Raw genomic sequence first — 19,751 nt, forward strand, 5'->3', positions numbered from 1 at the left:
CTTAGAGTGACTCCTCTCCATTCTTTTTCCCTGTAATTTTGGTGAGGCTGGCCACACACTTAGCTTCTGGTTTGCCAACATGCCTCAGGTTGGCTAATCAAATAATTACAATGATGCTCAATTCTGGAAACTGAACATCTGGGAATTACTGGAAAAGAGATTTTCTGTTCCATTGGCATTGCTAAGCTAGTAAAACGTAAGCCTGCAGTTGCTGTGATTCTCATTTCTATAAAGATAATGAAAGCTTGATAATCATGCTAACAGAGGAAAACAGAGTTGAGAATATGGAGAAAAATCGAGGCTTTATGACATTGTGTGAAACCCTGAACCCCTGATGTGTTCAAATATATAAGTCAAATTCCTTTTCTTTATTAACAGAAAATAGTTTGACTGGATTGTTGATATTATAACTTTAAAAAATCCTATTTAGTACTCTTGAAAGTATCTAAGACATTTAGGGAATTAATATTGACTAATTAACTATGTTGAGGAATCCATATCCTTCTGAATTCTTTGTAAACATAATAAATCTGTGAAAATGGATGTTTCTTATCATAAAAAAACTTAGCATATTGATATGGGTAATATGGAGTGGTCTTCTTATAATCAATCAAGTATTTTCTGTTGTAATATTATATTAGTATCTCAAAGTTAGAAGTTACCATCATTAATTTATAATTATAAATCTAAGGATAAGAATGAGTAGATACTGTAGTACAGCAGTGTCTGAAGGATTAGTGAATTACTTCTATCCAGTGCTATCAGCTTCTCAGAGATGGGGGCATTTCAAATACCACTTGAAGTTACCGTTTGATGGGAGATATAACATACCAATAAATATCACTGCTTAGTAAGTTGCAAACTAACTAAACTTAAAGTATTAAGCAAATTTGTGGCATCACCTTAATTCACCACTAATTGAATGCTTCTATTATTCAAAACAAATGACTGGTTTTTATGAGAAAAAAAAAACCCACTTGTGGATACCAAATTATTTTCCAAATAAAAGCTGAGTGTGACTCAAGGTGAAGAACAAGTAAAATCTGGGAAATTATTATTTATTAGGACACATTATTATGTGACCCTGAGCACAAAAAGCAAAAGCTAAAAGAGGAAATGTTCTTCCTCATATTAAAAACAACATCTCAATGGGTGAGATAATCTTCTTGCTAATGGTACTTTTATGAGGACATTGAGTTTATTTACAATCTTAGTTTTCTGTAACATAATAGAATTATTGCCTTCTTTCCTAAAGCTATGACTTGGTTACATAGAATCACAAAGACCCCACCTCCCACATACAAGGAAGCTGAGCACTAGCATGGAAGCCATCTGACCAAGATAGCAGTATAACTACTAACAGACCAAAAAAAAAAGCATGCTGACTGCTTCGCTGATAGTAAGGGGAATGGATATTTCTTTTCCTGCTGGGTAGAATCCTGGAGAATAATCAGGATAAGCAATATAGGTGTTGGTGTAGGTTTAATGCTTGTGACCTTACATTTATCAAGCTAGGAGACTTGCCCCAGCACACTTCAACTAAGTCAAGGGTCTGAAAGTGCCCTGAAAAATATTTCTCATTTGCTTTACAAGGTACAGATTCAGAGGGTACAGACTAGTTAACAAGTACCCAGGGAAAGATTAATTCACAAGGACCAAAATGGCTCTAACTCATGGCTAAATTTACTTCTCCTTTGGACATCTTCTTGGGAGAACATATGGTCTAATCATTGATAAATTTCATGATAGGAAGGAATTTGGTTTCAGCTTAAGAATAGAAAAATGACATAATTTAGTCCTTTACAATGGTAATAATACTTCTTGATTCAGTCCTGGAAGAAAGTACAGGACATTGAAAAATAAATAGCCAAGACCATTGCTAATTGCTTTGTATGCACAGTCTACTGACTGCAAACTTTGTGAGACAGACACTACAACCACATTGCATCACTGTATAAACTGGGGCTCAGAGAGATTCTTTACCTTGAGAAAGCATCGCATCTGGTTATGTAGCAGAGTCACAGCTGGCTTCATGGAAGTGCAATCAGTGTAACCAGGCCCAGAAAGGCCCACCCCGGGCTTTAACGCTCATTACTGTCTTGAGAATCTTATATTATATCTCTGAATTTATATTTTGTGAGTGAAGTCCAATGCAACAATGGAGCATGAGCCAGGGGCTTGGAGCCTCAGGTCTTGTGTTATACTGCCTTCATTCCCTGCCCCCTGATGCTCTGGACCCCAACTAATTGTGCATTTCTCCTTGTTCAATGCCATGCTCTTTCCTGGGGGCCAGTGTTGGGTCCACAGGGATAGGGGGAATTCAGTGGCCATCTCTGCCTGGGACTGGTAGCTGGGGACTGGGTAGCCCACTCCTAGAGCATATCCCAATACAGAGGCTTTTCTGTCTGCCATGGGGTGGGGCTGCAGGTCCCTGGCATTTTCATTTTGCAATGGATCCTGTGAAGGATTGTAGCCAGCCTGGAGTCAGGATTCAAATTCAGTTCTGCTAACAACAAGAACCTCTAGAATTGAAACCAAGTGTATGTGGTTCAGAACTAAAATTAATTTCCCAGACTTAGCATACTATAGAGGAAAAGGCATTGAATTTGCAATCAAAACTCCTGACTTGGATTCCAGATCCATCATTCATTTTTTGTAGCACCCTGGGCAAGACCCTCAGTCTGCCTATACCAGGAAATCTGTAAACATTCTGCAGAAGGTCAGAGAGGAAATATTTTCAGCTTTGCAGGCTGTATCATCCCTGTTGCAACTGCTCTTTTCTCTCACGGTAGCATAAAAGCAGCTACAGACAACACCCAAACAAACGAGCGTGTATAAACAGAGCCTTATTCATGAACGCTGAAACTTGAATTTCCTATAATTTTTATGTGCCATGATACATTATCATACTTTTGATTTTTAAAAGCAATTTAAAAACGTAAAAACCATTTCTGGCTCCTGGGCTATCCAAAAACAGGTAGCAGGATGGCTTTGACACGCAGGTCACAGTTTGCAGGTCTAAGCCATTCTTTTCTCATTAACTCATTTATTCATTCATCATTATTCAAAGATATGTGCCGAACAGTGAATTAAGTGTTAGGGATCAAAATACATGTTTTCATCTCTCAAAGAACACAGATTCTCATCGTGGAGACGCACTTAAACAAATAATTGTTATTCCACATAATAAATGGACATTGTAGTCTGCACAAAGTGACACAGTAGTACAAAGGAAGGTGGGACTGGAAGGTTAATGATGATGGTAACAATGTGTACTAGCTACCATTATTGTCATCAAAAGCAATAGAAATATCTATTAAGATGGTTAAATATGAAAATAGAAATTACTCTGTAAAGGCTAAAGAACTACACAAATGGAAGCAACTATTGTCCAGTAAATTTCTCCAGAAATTTAACATTTATTAAACACTGGTTTAATAAATAAAAATAAATACAAAAGGAAAGACTCTAAAACAACACTGGCGTTAACAGTATTCATTCTGGTATGGGTTTTTTATATTAATTTTGAAAATTAAAGACATTTTAGCTAGTGAAACATAACTCTCCTTGTCAAAACACATGCCTGTGCAAGGGCACACATACACAAACACACACACACGTGCACTCAAGTTGGTTATAAAATGGTTTTACTAATACTACAGAAAATTGAGTTTCTTAAGGGCAGTCTTACAAAACAGCTCGATATATTATTTAAAATTACTTAAATTTCCAATAAGTCTATAAGCCATTGGAAGGAACTACTTAATTTTTTCTTTTATTGCAATAAAGTCCATGACTTACCAACATTAAAACTTTCACTTATGATAAAAAATTGAAAAATACTGTGTGAATTACAGACTTGCTTTTGGTCTTCACAGAATGTTAAGAATATTGTATATTTGGAAAGACAATCATTAAAAGTCATCTGTCCATTAGTCACTGAAATAATAAAACTCTACTAATTAGTTAAGTATGTTGGGTACGTATGCACTGCTAGCTAGGAACCAGGCATGGTTGCTAGTCCTGGTTTCCCTCTCAGGTAGCTTCTATCAGTGTCATTATTTCAATAGATGAGGAAACTGAGACAAAAAAATGAACTGACTAGCTGAGAGCATCACAGCCATTAAGAGGTGGAGATGGAATACAAACCTGGATCTGTGTGATCTAGGCCTTGAAGTCCTAGCAGTCAACCTCATGCTGACTTTTCCAGGCCTAAAAAAAACAAATGAAAACAGACTTACGGGAAACATCTCAGCTTTGGAAAAAAGGGAAATGTCTTCCCTAAAATAATATCTGATCTTAAGCCCCAAATTACTTTAATTTGTAGTAGTATGTGTGTGTGTGTGTGTATATATACATAAATACACATGTATTTTGCCTACTTTATGTGTGTATGTATGTGTACGTGTACATCCATCTATCAATCCACTCACACACAGCATCTTACAATTCTAATTTAGAATTTCAGTCACACATCACATGTAGTTTACCGACTAGAGGGATCCCAATTTGGGTTTTACATCCAAATATATCATCTCTGTCCTAGAAATAAAACCACTGAATTGGGAATATAACTATCAGATAATTTACAACAGTCAAAATACTCTTTCTACTAAGTAGTGTCCTGTCATACACAAAATATTCTCCTGAGTTAAGTAGCCAATGTATACATTTTTCAAAATAGAACAAAGTAACTTTCCTTCAAAATTAATCAGAATTTAACATGTAAGCTTTAATTCCAAGTTACTTATTAAAATGCAAGTAGATGCTTTTTTTCAGATGAAAAAGTTAATTTGTGTACAAGTCCAAGGTGTATAAGAATAAAAAAGACACCTTAAAAAAAAGTGCTTTATGGGGTACCAGGGTCATCTGCGTTACTTGTTGAAATACTGTTTCCCTGATCCCAGATTACAGGTTCTGATCCAGTAGATCAGGAATGAGGCCAAGAAACACGGATTTTCAAAAAAATAGGTAGATTAGTTTATTTTTACATAGCTGGTTCAGCGACAACAGTTGGGAAATAACTTTAAGAGGAAAAGAGTTAAGGCTTTTATTTTTAATTTTTCCCTAGTTACAGTTTGGAAACATAGGCACTTAAGAAAGGCAGAAGCCTATTTGCTCTATATGCCCATGTTTAAAAGCAACTCTTAAAGGAAGCAGAGTCCACTGATGGAAATAATGGCAATTTTACTAGCAGTTTAGGTCGAGAATAAAGAACACTGCAGACAAAGCAGCTTAAAAAGTCTAAACAAGATGCAAAATCTCTCATATGTGGCCTTCCCTTGACAGCTGAAGAAAAGGTGTTGATCAGACCCTCACATCCTAAAGAGGAAACTTCAGGTAAGGAAATGGTGATTTCAGGGCACTTAAACCCTGTCACACCAGTCTGAAGCTGGCAAGTTTGAAGACAAAAGCAAACAAAACAACAAACAAGGAAAATAAAACTTCACAAATGTTTTCTCTATTCATCCACTATCCAGAAGGTTTTTCAAACCTGAGACTGTTTTTTCTTTTCCTTAATGGAGGTACTAGGGACTGAACCCAGGACCTTGTGCACGCTAGGCATGTGCTCTACCACTAAGCTATACCCTTCCCACCTCCCTACCCCCAGTCCCTGTTCCTGAGTCTCTTGATAAGTTTAAACTGTCTCAAATAAAGCTTTCAAACATCATTATTTTGCTATTATTGTAACCCCTGATAATGTCAAATGTGAAACCCTGGGGTGATCTGACAAAGATGCAGCTTAATTCTCTGAAAAGGACAAAAGCTTTTGCCTTTATTATGAATTTTACTGCAAAATATGCACTTTGATGACACTTCTTACAAGAAAGAGTATTTCTTTATATATGTATGTATGTGTGTGCATATATATCATACATATTATACATGTACCATATATATATTATTAACTGTTTCTAGGATCACATTCACTTCATGAAGGAAACACCTTTTTAAGTTCAGTTTGCTTTAAAATATTTTTAAGACTCATGCAAGACACGGCTTTTAGCTTCAGTTTATTCAGTGTGTTTCTTCTAGCCTCCAGGCAAATGTCACCTTGTAGGGGTTAAACGCACAGCCTTGTAATATTAGAGAATTTGTAATCCTTACCACCTGTGTGATTTTAGACAAGTCACTTAACCTCCCTAATTCTCAGTTTCCTTACGGATGACAGTAGGACCTACCATACTATCAGTAATAATAATAGTCCATGGGGATGATTTTAGTATCTTCTTTTGTAGTTGTGACAGTAACAATAATCTACTGTTGAAGTATAATTTTCAAAAGTTAACAATATGACTCCTATACAAATATAAAATCCACATGCGTCAAATATTTTATTCAACTCAATTAATGAATAAACGAAACAGATGGCAAGGCTAATTCAGAGCATTCTGAGGATCTGGGTATTTGTAGGCATCCTGAAATATTTTACAAGATTCCTAGGTAAGATACAAAACTGATTAATATTTATGGGATCACAATGATTATGGGATCACAGGCCATAACAGTTGGGTTTACTTTTCTTGTGGATAGAAATTATTTCTATCTGTATTAGAATAAAAATTTACAAGTTAACAGGTGACTTCACTAAGTCTGGACTTTTCATCAACAGCAAACAGTGATTTTAAAAATGCACATTCTCTAGATTATTAAGTAATTTGGAGTGGGCCTGTTAGAAATTAAAAGCACACACCTCTGCCTTGTTTACACATCTTAAATAATTTTTCTTAATACCATTTACTGTACAAGGACCCTATTAAAGTTAGTTACTAATATTTTATCATTCTTTTGTATTTTATAGGCCAAAATGTTTTGTTCACCCCAATTAGGTTATCACTTTTCTGTATCATAATGCTTGTACATGAGATTAGCAAATTCCTCTCAGATATATAAGACCACCTAAAAAAAAGTTTTTTAGACTACACTGAGGTCACACACTACTCTTACTACTCTCAAGAACCGGAAGGATAATTATGGATTTACAGCAAATATTGCTTGATTAATTGACTCTATTCTCATTCATCAACTATTGATTAAATGTCAGACTCTGAGGATATTGCACTGAATAGGACACAGTCCCTTCTTTCATGGAAATGTATGTAATAGTTATTTATGTGTAATATTTATTTAAAACTCATTTATACTTAAGATAGCAATGCATGTGCCTTCAGCATTGATTAGAAAAATAAACTACGGTATTTTTGTTAAGTGGAAGCAATTTTCACCCAGAAACTTCTTTACACAACGTAGATTATCTGGAGCAAGTCCATGAAGTTGCACACTCGTTTTTTATCCAAAGTATTTTTCTGTGTTTTAAAGTAACCAAGATTCAGTGAGACGTCACTAAATACACATCAGACAGATCTTTTAAAGTCTATTTTGCTGTCATTAATTTCCAGATATTTTTAATAAGAGAATTTTTTCCATAAAGTGAACAAGAAAAATCATGAGAAATTAGTATTTTTATGATGATAAACCAGAGCATAAAATGAGCTAATAATAAAATTCTATTATTATAATACATATCATTTATGTTATGACCAAGAATATTCCCGTTGTTCTGAAAATATACCTAAGTGCATAGGCTGATGGACTCATTGAGATTTTTCATACTACTCTTCATTGAGTCCACACATGTGGGTATTTTTTGTTATCTGGAAACCCACACATATAGGTGAATTTACACATAATGAATGGATTTTACTTTATGCTGTGGTTCTAAGGAAAGCTGTTTAAACTTTTCCCCCAAAATGATACACATAAAGACACGTACATTTTTTGTACATAATTTCAAGGGGCTCAAAGACCCCCTAGGATTGTATTCTAGAGTAACAAATACGCTACAGAAACTTATGTCTACATTAAAAATGTAAATGCCCAGTGAGGATTTGGTTTTTTAAGCTCTGCCAAATTATTTTCAAAACGAAAAATTCATTTTCAAATCTGATAATGGGACTCAATTTATTTTCTAAATAAGACTAAAGGTCAAGTTTGCTTAAATTAGGGGAACACAACTGTATACATCGGACTAAAGATATTTGGGGGTTAAAAATTTTAAACAAGGAACAGTGGGTAGTCATTTCATTGAGATCATATTTATACTTTTATTGTCAATATTAATTATTGGTTTTAACTGAGGGTATCAGTAATTTTTTAAACTATTTACAAATTGTATACACCTTTGATTATTAAATAGTGAGGTCTCCATCATTATTTTTACAAACAGTTTAAATAAATGATTCTTTTTCTAAATGTGGACCTGTATATTATCTCCATGGGAGTAACAGTGTGTCGTGCATGAGTGACTAGTTCACTTGAAGCCACAAACAGTGGTAATTACATGCTTGGTGAACAGAAGGCGAATGTGCAAACCTAGATGCAGCATTTCTCTGTCCCACCCGAGCCAGGGTGAAGGTGGGCATGTAAACAAGAGATCCCTAAGGAAACAGGAAATCCCTGTAGAAAAACTGTAAGGAGTACATTAGTAAGGGTACATCCTCCTTCTCAAGAATGGAGGATTTCTCCCTCCTGCCAACTTTGGAGGATTTAGATTTTTAACTTATTAAGAAAGGTGACAATTTCTTTTGGCACATCCAATATATCATATGCTTATCTGACAATTTCAGATTCTTCATGTTACATACAAATATAGAATGTTACTTATCCTCAAAAAATAATGAATGAAAATGAGTATCTTTTTAGAAATTAGTGGATAATTTTTTCATGAAATCACCCCCAAAAAATCAGAATTTGGAGACAAGGCTGAGGTTTTGTAACAGGCAGAAGGAAGTGCTGGTGAGGCTGTAAAGGAAGCTCTCTGTTGCTGCTGTGTTTGCTCCAGTGTACTGGTAGGTTGGGTGGTAAGCCCCTTCAACGGGAGAGGCAGAACCAAAGACAGCACCAGGACAGATCTTATTGATGTTAAAAAAAAATTTTTTTTGCATGCTGACTTTGCATAATAAATAAAAATCATTACTTGTCCACCCTTGAAATGGGACCACACCTGCAAATGATTTTCTGTTGACTGAAAAGCACTTGAAAAATCCAGAATGGAAACAAGAGTAATTTTTTTCGTTGTTGTTTGTTTGCTTTGTTGCTTGGGAAGAAGTGGATTTGATAAAGCACGAAATAATTACTTGCACTTTTTGGTCTGGAAAGCTGAATCAAAGTATTAAGCCATATTTTCAAATGAAAATCCACACTCAAAGTGTTTTGTACTTAGTTCTTAGAAAGTCTATTCTATTATAAAAGCCAAAATGAAGATTTATTTCATTTTAAATTTTTAAGGGTTAGATATGAATTTTGTGGTTGATTCAAGTCCTTTGGTTTCTGATTTCACTCTATTTCCCTTACTCTCTACTTAGTGTCTAATTTACTGCTGATCAAGCCGCTCCTCCACGGGTGAGGTGTCAAATGAAAAGGATACAATCTACACAAATTAATTCTCAACTCTAAGCAATGTTAAGAAGCTCACTGGGAATAAAGGTTTATTGTGCTCTTTTAAAATAAAATTTTGGATTATCTGTGGATTTCAATTTTCCATTCCCCATTGTTACAGATAATTAAGAGTTGTATTTATACTTAAACTGTATTTGTTATAAAATTCCCTTATAAAGTAATGAAAAGGGCCTAAAAATATTCTTATCTTTCCCCAGGCATGAGACTTACATTTTTAATGCTTTACTAAATGAACTTGAACGACATTCTCAGCTCACGTTATGTCAGAGAGTACAAGCTCCCCACTTCGTCAGTTATTTTACAAAGTGGGTTTTTGAAAATTCTCATGCACAAACTGAAGACTGTAGAGACATATAACAACCTACTGGATATCTTAAGAGATGAGACAGAATTTATAGAAGGATCTTAAAATAATGTAAATAATATAAAACATCACCAATATGGGAAGGGACGGTACTGTTACACTCTCCCATTCCCATTCCCAGATGGCACTATAGAAACCTTCAGACCTCCTGGCCTAGGTCTACCGAAGAGCAGGCTTTAATGGCTACATGTTTAAACGCTCTCCTCCCTCTGACCTTTATAATTCAGTGATGAAGAGCCTGTGAAGGAAACTGGAGAAGTTCATTAAGTTACCCTGGGAGAGAGGGGTGTAGATCTCTTACGGACTGGTTGTACCGAAGCTAAATATGGTACAATAACTGGATGCCAGTTGTTCCTATATCTCTTCATCCTTTTCCAAGTAAGGTGCTTTTCTCAGGGCTATGATAATAGAGATGTATTTTTTGGCACCGAATTGCAACATGAAAGTATTTGGGGAGGAAAAGGTTAAGTGTTTATTTTGAAAGCTGTTGAAATTACGCGTCATTGCTTTCCAATTTATTTATTTAATAAACTGAATAAAATATGATTAATTTTTCTAAGGACTTTTTTTTTAAAACAGGGCTTTGAAATTTCTCAGCTTTGAAATCTCAATTGCACAATGTTATTTTCATGCAAATGAAATGCACACATACTGGAGTATTCATTTAGGTTTTCAAATCCTGGTGTTCAGTTATATGAAAATAGTGCTTGCATAAAAATTATATTTGTCTAAAATATAGAATAGAAAATAGTAGCATAATTTGACAAATAAAATCTATGAAAAGGAAATTATTTAAATAGGTAGGGGCACTGGAAATAATGATAACAACACCTTCCATGATCCACTAATAAGCTAGGAACCGTCAAGCATATTCTAGGTGCTGTGGTACTGTCATCCATTCAACGTGTTTCCATGATAGTGGATAAGAGAAACAGTACACAAATGGTACTAATATGACAAGACACGTGTTTGTAGAGACATATCAACGTGCAATGGAAACACTAAGCTGGGAAAAACTGACTCCCTGAGATGAGGCAAAGGTTGACAATACTTTATAGAGGATTCTACCTGAGAATATTAGACATTTACTGGACATCTAATCAGAGAAAGGCTTCCTAATTGGAGAGACTGGTCATGTATGGCACAGAGGAGTGAAAAGACCATGAACTTTATGAGGACACCAAGTGATTAAGAAGTATGTGTCAGAGCTGAGTTTGTAAAAATATGCAAGGATAGAGTACAGAGGCTAAGACATCTATGGCTTTGCTTGTGACCCAGGGAGAATCACTGATACATACTAAAATAAGAAAATAGCATGAAGGAAATAGTTTCCAGCTATTCTAGAATGAGGATTTGCAGAAGCATAAAAAGAAACAGGTTCCCTGATACAAAACAGAGTCTCATTCAGGTTCCCTTATCCTAGGTGAGGGGAATAAAGAAATCCTCCCTACCCAAAAGATATCAGTATGAGAGGGTGGAGAAAGCATGCAGGATTTCTACAAGTGCGTTTTGGGCAGCATATGATGGTGCCTAAAAGTGGTAGGAGAATGCAAGATGGGAACGAACACATGGTGAGCATCCAACACATGTCAGGAAGTGTCTTTGAGTACACATAATCTTTGAGATTTTCATAACAACCCTATGAAGTATGAATTATTATCTCAAAGTTAAATATGGTTAAACTAAGCTCCAGAGTGGTGAATTCACCCAAGACAATACCACTGGTATAACCAGAGACAGGATCTGAATCCCTGCCTGTCTGGTATCACAACTCACACTCTTTTTGTAGAATCTCCTCTCTCGGGTAGCCTCTCTGCAATTGAGTATATAGTACCAAGGTGACCGACCATTCCCAAATCCTAGTGCCTTTCAGGGAGAAGGTTCTGGGACACGATTCTGAGCTGATCCCTCTCTGGTTTTATGGGGAGAGGGTGGTGCAAATAGAAGCTGGGTCAATACACCTCTGTGAGGTTAGGATAGGTTAACCTTTCAAAGTCACAGTGCTAGAGAAAAGGGAACAGATGCCAGAAATATTCTGTAAGCAGAACTGAGAGGATATGGTGACCTATTTGATAGATGAAACGAAGGGGAGCAGAGCATTAAGAAATGGCTCTTCTGGCTTGGGAGACTGGATGAAAGAAGGTCCAATCAATCAACACACAGAAGATGGGAGGAGGTACAAGGTCCATGTTTAGGAGATCAAATTAGGCCTGAAAACAATAAGACATATTTTAGTAACTATTCAAATAAATCCAGGAGAGAGAAACCAATTTTACAACAGCACACTTCATATATTTTTCTCGTAATTCATATATTGCAGGCCCAGGCTAATGAACGCTAGAGTGAACTATAAAATTCATTATTAGTCAGGTCAGGACAATTCTGAGGATTATTATTTAATATCACTTAAGTATATCAAATAGAACATTAAGATCTGAAACAGACACTCCTTTTCTGGTGAGACAATACGCAAATCATACTAGAAAGTTCATTTATTATGCTATGGTCTGAAAAGTTGTTAGGGCAAATAAGACATTATGATGAGCAAGAAAACAGATTTATTACCATGACATATTTTTATGTGCTTTGGCTATTGCACACTTTGGAATGACCTGGCATAATAATACTTAACGATCACTATATTCAAGTCTGAACATCATTTTTGACTATGGGAAGAAAGACAAAATATGTTCCTAAGTTTAAAAATTCAGGATGTAGGGAAAGATGATTGGAGAGGTGGACAGTTCAAACAAAAATAAAAACAAATTTCCTTGTCTTGTTTTTTGGGAGCCTTCATTTGTGTAGAACTATCTTGAGTTGAAAATAGGGAGAATTATTTGAATCAATATGACATTTTTGGCTCTCTGTATTCAAAAGGAATGTAAGGACGTATTTCACAAGTAAAGAACAATGAAAGCACACCTAACACACTGATGATTGTGTGCAGCTTGTCAATCTGATTCTTACAATTCCAAGCCTACTTCTACTGAGGGATTCATGCTATGGCTGTGAATTCATTCTTTCACAAGCAGTATTGAACATCTACAATGTCAGGCAGTAGTATAGGTATGCAACTGGGAAGAAAACTGAAAAAGTCCTTCCTTAATAGGAGGGAGAGAAATAAACAGATCAACAGATTAGCATAATATCCAGGAGGGGGTTGTGCTATGAAGAGTGATAAATGAAAAGGCCTGTTTTATATAGATGAGCTTTAAATAGTGGCCAGGGATCCAACCATGTAGTGTTTCATAGGGCATGATAACGGGTATATATTAGAGTAGAGCCAATAGGACTTGCTGATGGATTCGACTGGGTTCAGAGGGAAAAAGAGGATCAAGAACGACAGTCATATTTTTGGACTTAAGCCACCAGGGGTTTATGGTACTATAAGAAATATAGGGAAAATCTGAGGAGGAACTTAGATGGAACTTTAAGAAGATGATTAGGGATATATTTATTAGCTGTACAAATAAGTAGATGTGACATCTTTGTAGACGGAGAGAGAGAGAGAGAGAGATGTAGATCTGACCTACAAAGGAAGATGCGGCAGAGCCACTGAGATCTAAGTCTAGAGGTCATGGGGAATTCAGGGCTGGGACTATAAATGTGGAAAACCGTGTATGTAAAATTTTTCTAAGCCATGGGAACAACTGAAACAACTTGTATGTGTATAAAGAAAGGAGAAGGGCTGAAAAGAGACTCCTAGAGTATTCCAACATCTAGAAGTCCTGAAAAGGATGAGCAGCAAGGTAGACCGTGTGTGGACAAAAGAGCCTTGAATCAGAACACCTCTGATCACTACATCACTTCTCTCTAACTCAAACTGGCAACCCACTACAGCTCATAAACTGTTTTGATATTCTCTATCATAACTGAGACTCAATGCACTGGGAAAATAAAAATCTGTTACAAAAAATATGATAAGGAATGGGGACCACTGGGATTTCTAAATCCAGAATTACAAATTAGTATATACTTAAAAATATTTTTTCACAGATGGTAACATTTTGGCTTTCCGTTTAACAAAAAAATAATTATTTTATTAAACAGGTACTTCTAGTTGTGGTATCATAGCTTACATAGTACAGTATGTCATGCTGTCTCCTCAAAAATATTAAAATTCATATATGTGGCAACACAATTATCATAGTTGCATTAATCTTTTAAATAATTTCTATAAAACTTGAAATTTTATAAAACATTCTTTGATTAACTCAGATAACTGTGTAAGGTTTGGAAAGTAAATATTATTAACACCGTTTTGCTAGTAAGCTTACTGGCATTCAGAGAGGTTGACTAATTTGAATAATGTCATCCAGCTAGGAGAGCTAGAAGATATACGACCTGAACAGGGATCTTATAACTCTTAATCCATCACCTTTCCAAGATCATCGTTTATTATACAGTTTGATTTCTTATTTACACTTAGAATCAGAGGCATGCAAGTTAGTTGTGCAGGTTGTGCACTGTATGGGTACGCTATGATCAGTCCCTTCACACCAGGCAGTAAATAGTGGCTGTGATTAAAATAATATTTGACTTTGACTATTACTTAAAATAACCTCAGAAACATTGTGAGATAAGAGCTAAAACCAATTTGTTACTCTATCAGGGATAATTATCATTTTTCCAAACAAGAAAAAAAAAACTGGATTTTTCAAATGATGATGATAAAGATTGTTAAAGCTAAAATTCTGCAGGTTTTCTTTCTGATATGATATTTTATGTCTATTTTTCATTTTCTAGAAATACTTCTCTTAATTCACTGTGTCCTTGCTTCATGTTCACTCCCTTAAATGCTCCCCTACCAGAGTTCTACGTGTCTGTCCTGTCTTCTCCCTGCAGGTCCTGGGGCCTGTCCTTCCTTTCACCTTTAAGCATTACTGGCCACTGGTGAACCAATTAATCAGTGCTGGTGGCCTTTCTTAGAAACAGTGCCCATACTGACTTTCATCCCCTACGGTGTCACTTCTGCTTTAGTTCCCTGATTTACCACATTGTTTTTCCATTTTCTCCCTAATTCTCAACTTATTTTTCTTCATCATTTAAATCTGAGAATGCTCACCATATTGTGATAGATTCAATTATTGGTTTTCATCACCACTCTGCCTCCTTATGCTCCTGCTCTTGTGAGAAGTTAGTGAAAGGTTCACAGTCAGTTTAATCTCACCCTCTCTTCCTAGTCCCTCTTTTAAAAAAAGAGAATGAAACAAACTATATCTCTTTATTCTTCCAAAATTTTTCCAGCGACAATAAACCCTGGCCCTGATGTACTGATACAACCATAGTACCACCTTCCCCTTCCCTACCAACAGCCACTTTTTAAAGTGAAACATCAGGTTTACAAATCAAAGAAAATAAAAAGGCTTGTGTGTATGTACGTGTGTGTATAGATAAACTATAATAACTGCATTATGTGTGTGTGCGTAGATAAACTGTAAGTGCATTATGAAATGCATCCTGAATGAAGATATTTAGCAAGCTCTTTTTGTAACTAACATTTATCAGTATCTACTAGACATCTGATTAGAGAATCAATTAGAGGACTGGAAGTAAATTTAAATGCTACACTTGGGACAGTGGTTTCATTGACCTGCTCCTCATGACATTATCTACTCTACACAGGGGAGCAGGACTAGCATTACCAATAACTGAAAAGCAATCATGAATAATTTAGGATTTGAGGATTATGAGAAGATTATTTCTAGCAGATGTGGGAGGTCAAGCTGCTAACATTTTAATAGAGAATAAGCAAATGTCATACTACATTCCATACTTTGTGGAATTAAGGGTGGAATACCATAGGATTCTACGTAGGCTGGGTTCAATTTTTCATGAAAAAAAAAAAGGAACTCATAACATTGGTCTTTCCCAGTTCACAGAGTTCATAAGAGGATCAAAAGAGACAATATACTTGGAAAAACACTGAAAAATATGAAGGTTATATAAATGTAACTTATTATGAGTTCCTGTAATTCTTTACATTGGCTTTCAAGAAAATAACACAATGCAGAAAACATATGGACCTAAAATACAAATAATGTTTTTCATAGAATTTAATCTAAACAATCTCTGTGCACCCAAAACATATACCATTCATTGTTTAGTATCTTTAGGGGAGAATAAAATGTTGACTAAAGTACTATTGGTATGAAATGCCAAATAATACCAAGTGATTGGTCTACTCATTGACAATTCTATTATTACTTGTCTAAACCAGTTAGTTAGGAAATCAATGGACATTACCTTCATTTGAAAAATAATTGGATTATTTGACATGTTTAGGGGTGCTAACACTGACATTTTATTTAGTCATATTTAGTATCATTTGAGATACAATTAAAATTTGATTTACCTGTTGATATTCAAATGGTCATGCAAAACTTCATAAAACATAATTAGGGTAATAACTACTACTGCTGGGGTTAAATCTGCAAATCTTAGCCACCTAATTTTAGGCTTATTCCTTTCCCTTTAAGACAGAAAACTAGTAATATGAACAGTAACACATTTATGAGATTGATTTTAACCAAGTGTACCAGTTTTAACCCTCAAATTTATTACCTATAATTTATCTTCTGAATTTAAAGAATATAAAAATATGATCACTCATTTTATGAAATACTATTCAGTAATGATTCTAAAACAACACATTAGTATATTTCCAAATATCTAATTGTGTCTTTGATGACATGTAACCATCCCATTGCATATTTCTCAGCATCTTGGGGATGGAAGTATGCAGCACATCCCATTCTCTGTATATGAGCATAAATCATGTTAAAATGGTTCATAATTCTAGGAAACTAGTGTTACTGAGATCTTTACTCATGCCTATTTCTTTTACATTTGTCTTCCAGATTTTAGGATTTAGACTTGCTCATTATTACTACTTTTCAAAGTTGAGTTCAAGTATTTGTACTGCTTAAAAAAGAAATTTAAACATGCATATAAAAATGTAAAAAAGCAAAATATTAAAATTAAAAATTACAACTATGTGTCAGTGCAATATCCTTGAAAACAGAGTTAATATGTTTAAGAGTTAAATTGTTCACATTCAATGTTTAATTTTTTCCTCATTGTACTAAAATCTGTAATTTGTCAACAGTAAGCATAGATTTTCATTGAAATATTGATTAATATTGAATCTCATTTTGGGGAATTTATAAAATATTAAAACATTTTGCTTCATATTAGTTAATATTCTTTTATTATCTTATACACACCAAAACTATATCTGATATGTTGGCATGATGGAGATACTAGTCAACTATATAGGTTTTTTATTAATAAAGTAATTCATATTTCCCAATTTTATTTCTTTATGTAACTTACCAAATCCCAGCATGAATATAAACGTGGAAAACAAAGCATAAGATATTTTGAAAAGGAGTAGCATTACAATGATGATGTCAAAGAAAAAAATGGCAAGAGAAGAATTAATAATAGGGAGTCTAAACTAACAAGAGGTAATTTGTTAAAGTTCTCTTAGCATTCTTCCATCAATTTAGAAGGCTAAAACTCAAAAACTAGATGAAAAATAAAACTACCCTATTAAAATAATTCCAAAGATAAAACAACTGACATAAATACATAAAAATATTCAAGAGTGAAGAAAAAAATCTTATTATCTTATGCCAACAGGATTAGCAATTAAAATACTTATATGTGGGTCAGGTTATGAGAAAATAAATACAATCATACAAATTAACAGTGACAACTCGTAAAATTCTTTTAAAAAGAAACTTGGCAGAAGCAACATACCCCTGAAACGTTCATATCCCTTGACTAGTAATCCTACTGCTGGCTATTTATCATGCAGAAATAATTTAAATAAAGTAAAATAGTACGCACATGAGACAATTCATCGAATTGTTTGTAACAGTGAAAAACTGGAAGAAAACTCTCTCTGTTGTTCTAATGTAACAGGACGTTAAAGTTTTTTCCCTGTATCTTGGAATTTCAGGCCAAAGCTGAAGACAGAAGGCAACAAGAACCACATAGTAAGTTTATAGATTTATCAAAGGGGTCTAGCTTCGAGGCTAGACAAATTCCTACAGAACTTACAGAGATCCCAAAGTTACCCTGCACTACAGAGTGAATGTTTATGTCCTCTCAAAATTCACTATGTTGAAACCTAACCCCCAGTATGATGGTATCTGGAGGTGGAGCTTTGGTGGGGGTGGGGCTTGGGGAGGTTCCACCCTCATGAATGGGATCAATGCCTTTATAAAAGAGGTCCCAAAGAGATCCCTCCTCCCTTCTGCTCTGTGAGGACACAACTAGAAGCCCACTGATGGACCAAGATGTGGCTCTCACCAGAAATCGAATCTGTCAGCACTTTTGACTTCCCAGCCTCCAGACTTGTGAGAAATAAATGTCTCACACCCAGCCCATAGTATTTTGTTATAGAATCCTGAACTAACAAACACCTCTTTATACTCTCCCCTCACACCTGGGTCTAGGGTGAGGTAAGTGAGGTTCCTAGCGTGCAGAATTTAAGGAGGTACTTGTACAGCCCTGAGAGTAAATGCCTCCTTATCTAGGCTTCTTTCCCACTGGATATAAGTTTAGTCTTTAGATGATATGTCTGTGAGATACATAAACAGGGGACTTCATAGCTAGAGAGCGGTAGGGATAGGAGGGTAGGGAATGGGGGTGGGAGCTGAAAGAGGTATGCGGCGGAAGAACCTACAAGCCCACTCTTTGGCACGACAGGGTTGCTCGTATCCTGTGGATCAAGTGGAGGCCTGGACCACATTTAGGTCTCAGCCATCGTCTCCCACCTTTCCTCTTGCTCCCCAGATTGTCTTGCTCCTGGAGCTGCCATACTCCATGAACAGTCTTCGTGGTGGGGAACTGGCAGGATGGTTCAAATACAAGTATCATCTAGATTTTCCCTTGACACGTAGGAAATATGCAACCTTGCTGTGCTAAACAGTGGGTTTGACTCTTCACTGTCACCCTTCCACCAGCCTTGTACGTAGATTATTTTTAAAGTTCCTATCACAAACTCGGTCTCCCTGACAACTGGCATCAATATTGTCAATACTGGAAAAAAAATCTGAAGATTTCTGCGTTATATATTTAGTACAGCTATACTAAATATATTTACATATTTACAGATTTTCTGATTGAGAGCTCTTCAAACATGAAGCAAATAAATATGTGCAGAATTCCCAGAATTACACTGCATTTGTATAATTCTTTAGAGCAACCAAGAATAAATCACAAGAACTCTTGTTTTCCTTCCTGATAATGGTGCCTCTTTGAGATCCTACAAAAGTACAGTGACACTTCTGAAGGTTATCAGATAGTTTCCACAGAATTTGCATTTGTCAATTCCATTTCAGACAAAGAATATCTTTCTACTAACTCTCCTAAATTTGACAGAGCTGCACTTTATATGGCATGGCTTCATCAGCGAGAGGAACAGTAGTACCAAGGCGGCATCTGATAAACCAATCAATATATGGTGAAAATGTTGACATATATTTAAAACACCTCAGTAATCTTACCACTTGTCTTTAACTTTTTAAATTTAAACTTCCTTTATGTCAGTTGGAGTAAAGGCATCTGAAAGATTGCCAGAAGCAGAGGTCAAATCACATTCCAGCTGTGCATCTCATTTGTAAAATTTAGCAGTTTGCAGGATTCCAAGAGCATTGCTTAGTTCATATACAGAACAATAATAAAAGGCCAGAGCTCTGAGCAATTCAACAAGTGTAGCATTCTCAACTGGTACAGTTTCAGGGACTTGTAAATAATGTTTTGCTAGCTAAAATGCTACCATTCATTCTCTGTAGGAATTTTGCAAGGAGGCTGGTAAGGACCACTGCCTGATTTTCTCATTGAGTGTCAGTGTTTTATTACTTTCCAAAACCTGTTTATAACCATTCATGAAAACACTATCACTAGCAAAGATGTT

General features: G+C 35.4%; 1 long non-coding RNA gene across 2 annotated transcripts in view; it reads right to left on the bottom strand.

Annotated features, from left to right (window-relative positions):
• The window catches only part of LOC135318960 (uncharacterized), a 115,554-nt gene that overhangs the window by 76,009 nt on the left and 19,794 nt on the right, over nt 1–19,751 (bottom strand). For both annotated transcript variants that reach the window (XR_010377434.1, XR_010377435.1), the window contains exon 2: nt 4,150–4,212. This is a non-coding gene — a long non-coding RNA (uncharacterized LOC135318960). The remainder of the gene's footprint in view (nt 1–4,149; nt 4,213–19,751) is intronic.

This window comes from Camelus dromedarius, chromosome 2 (genome assembly GCF_036321535.1).
Source record: "Camelus dromedarius isolate mCamDro1 chromosome 2, mCamDro1.pat, whole genome shotgun sequence".
NCBI classification, from domain to species: Eukaryota; Metazoa; Chordata; class Mammalia; order Artiodactyla; family Camelidae; genus Camelus; species Camelus dromedarius.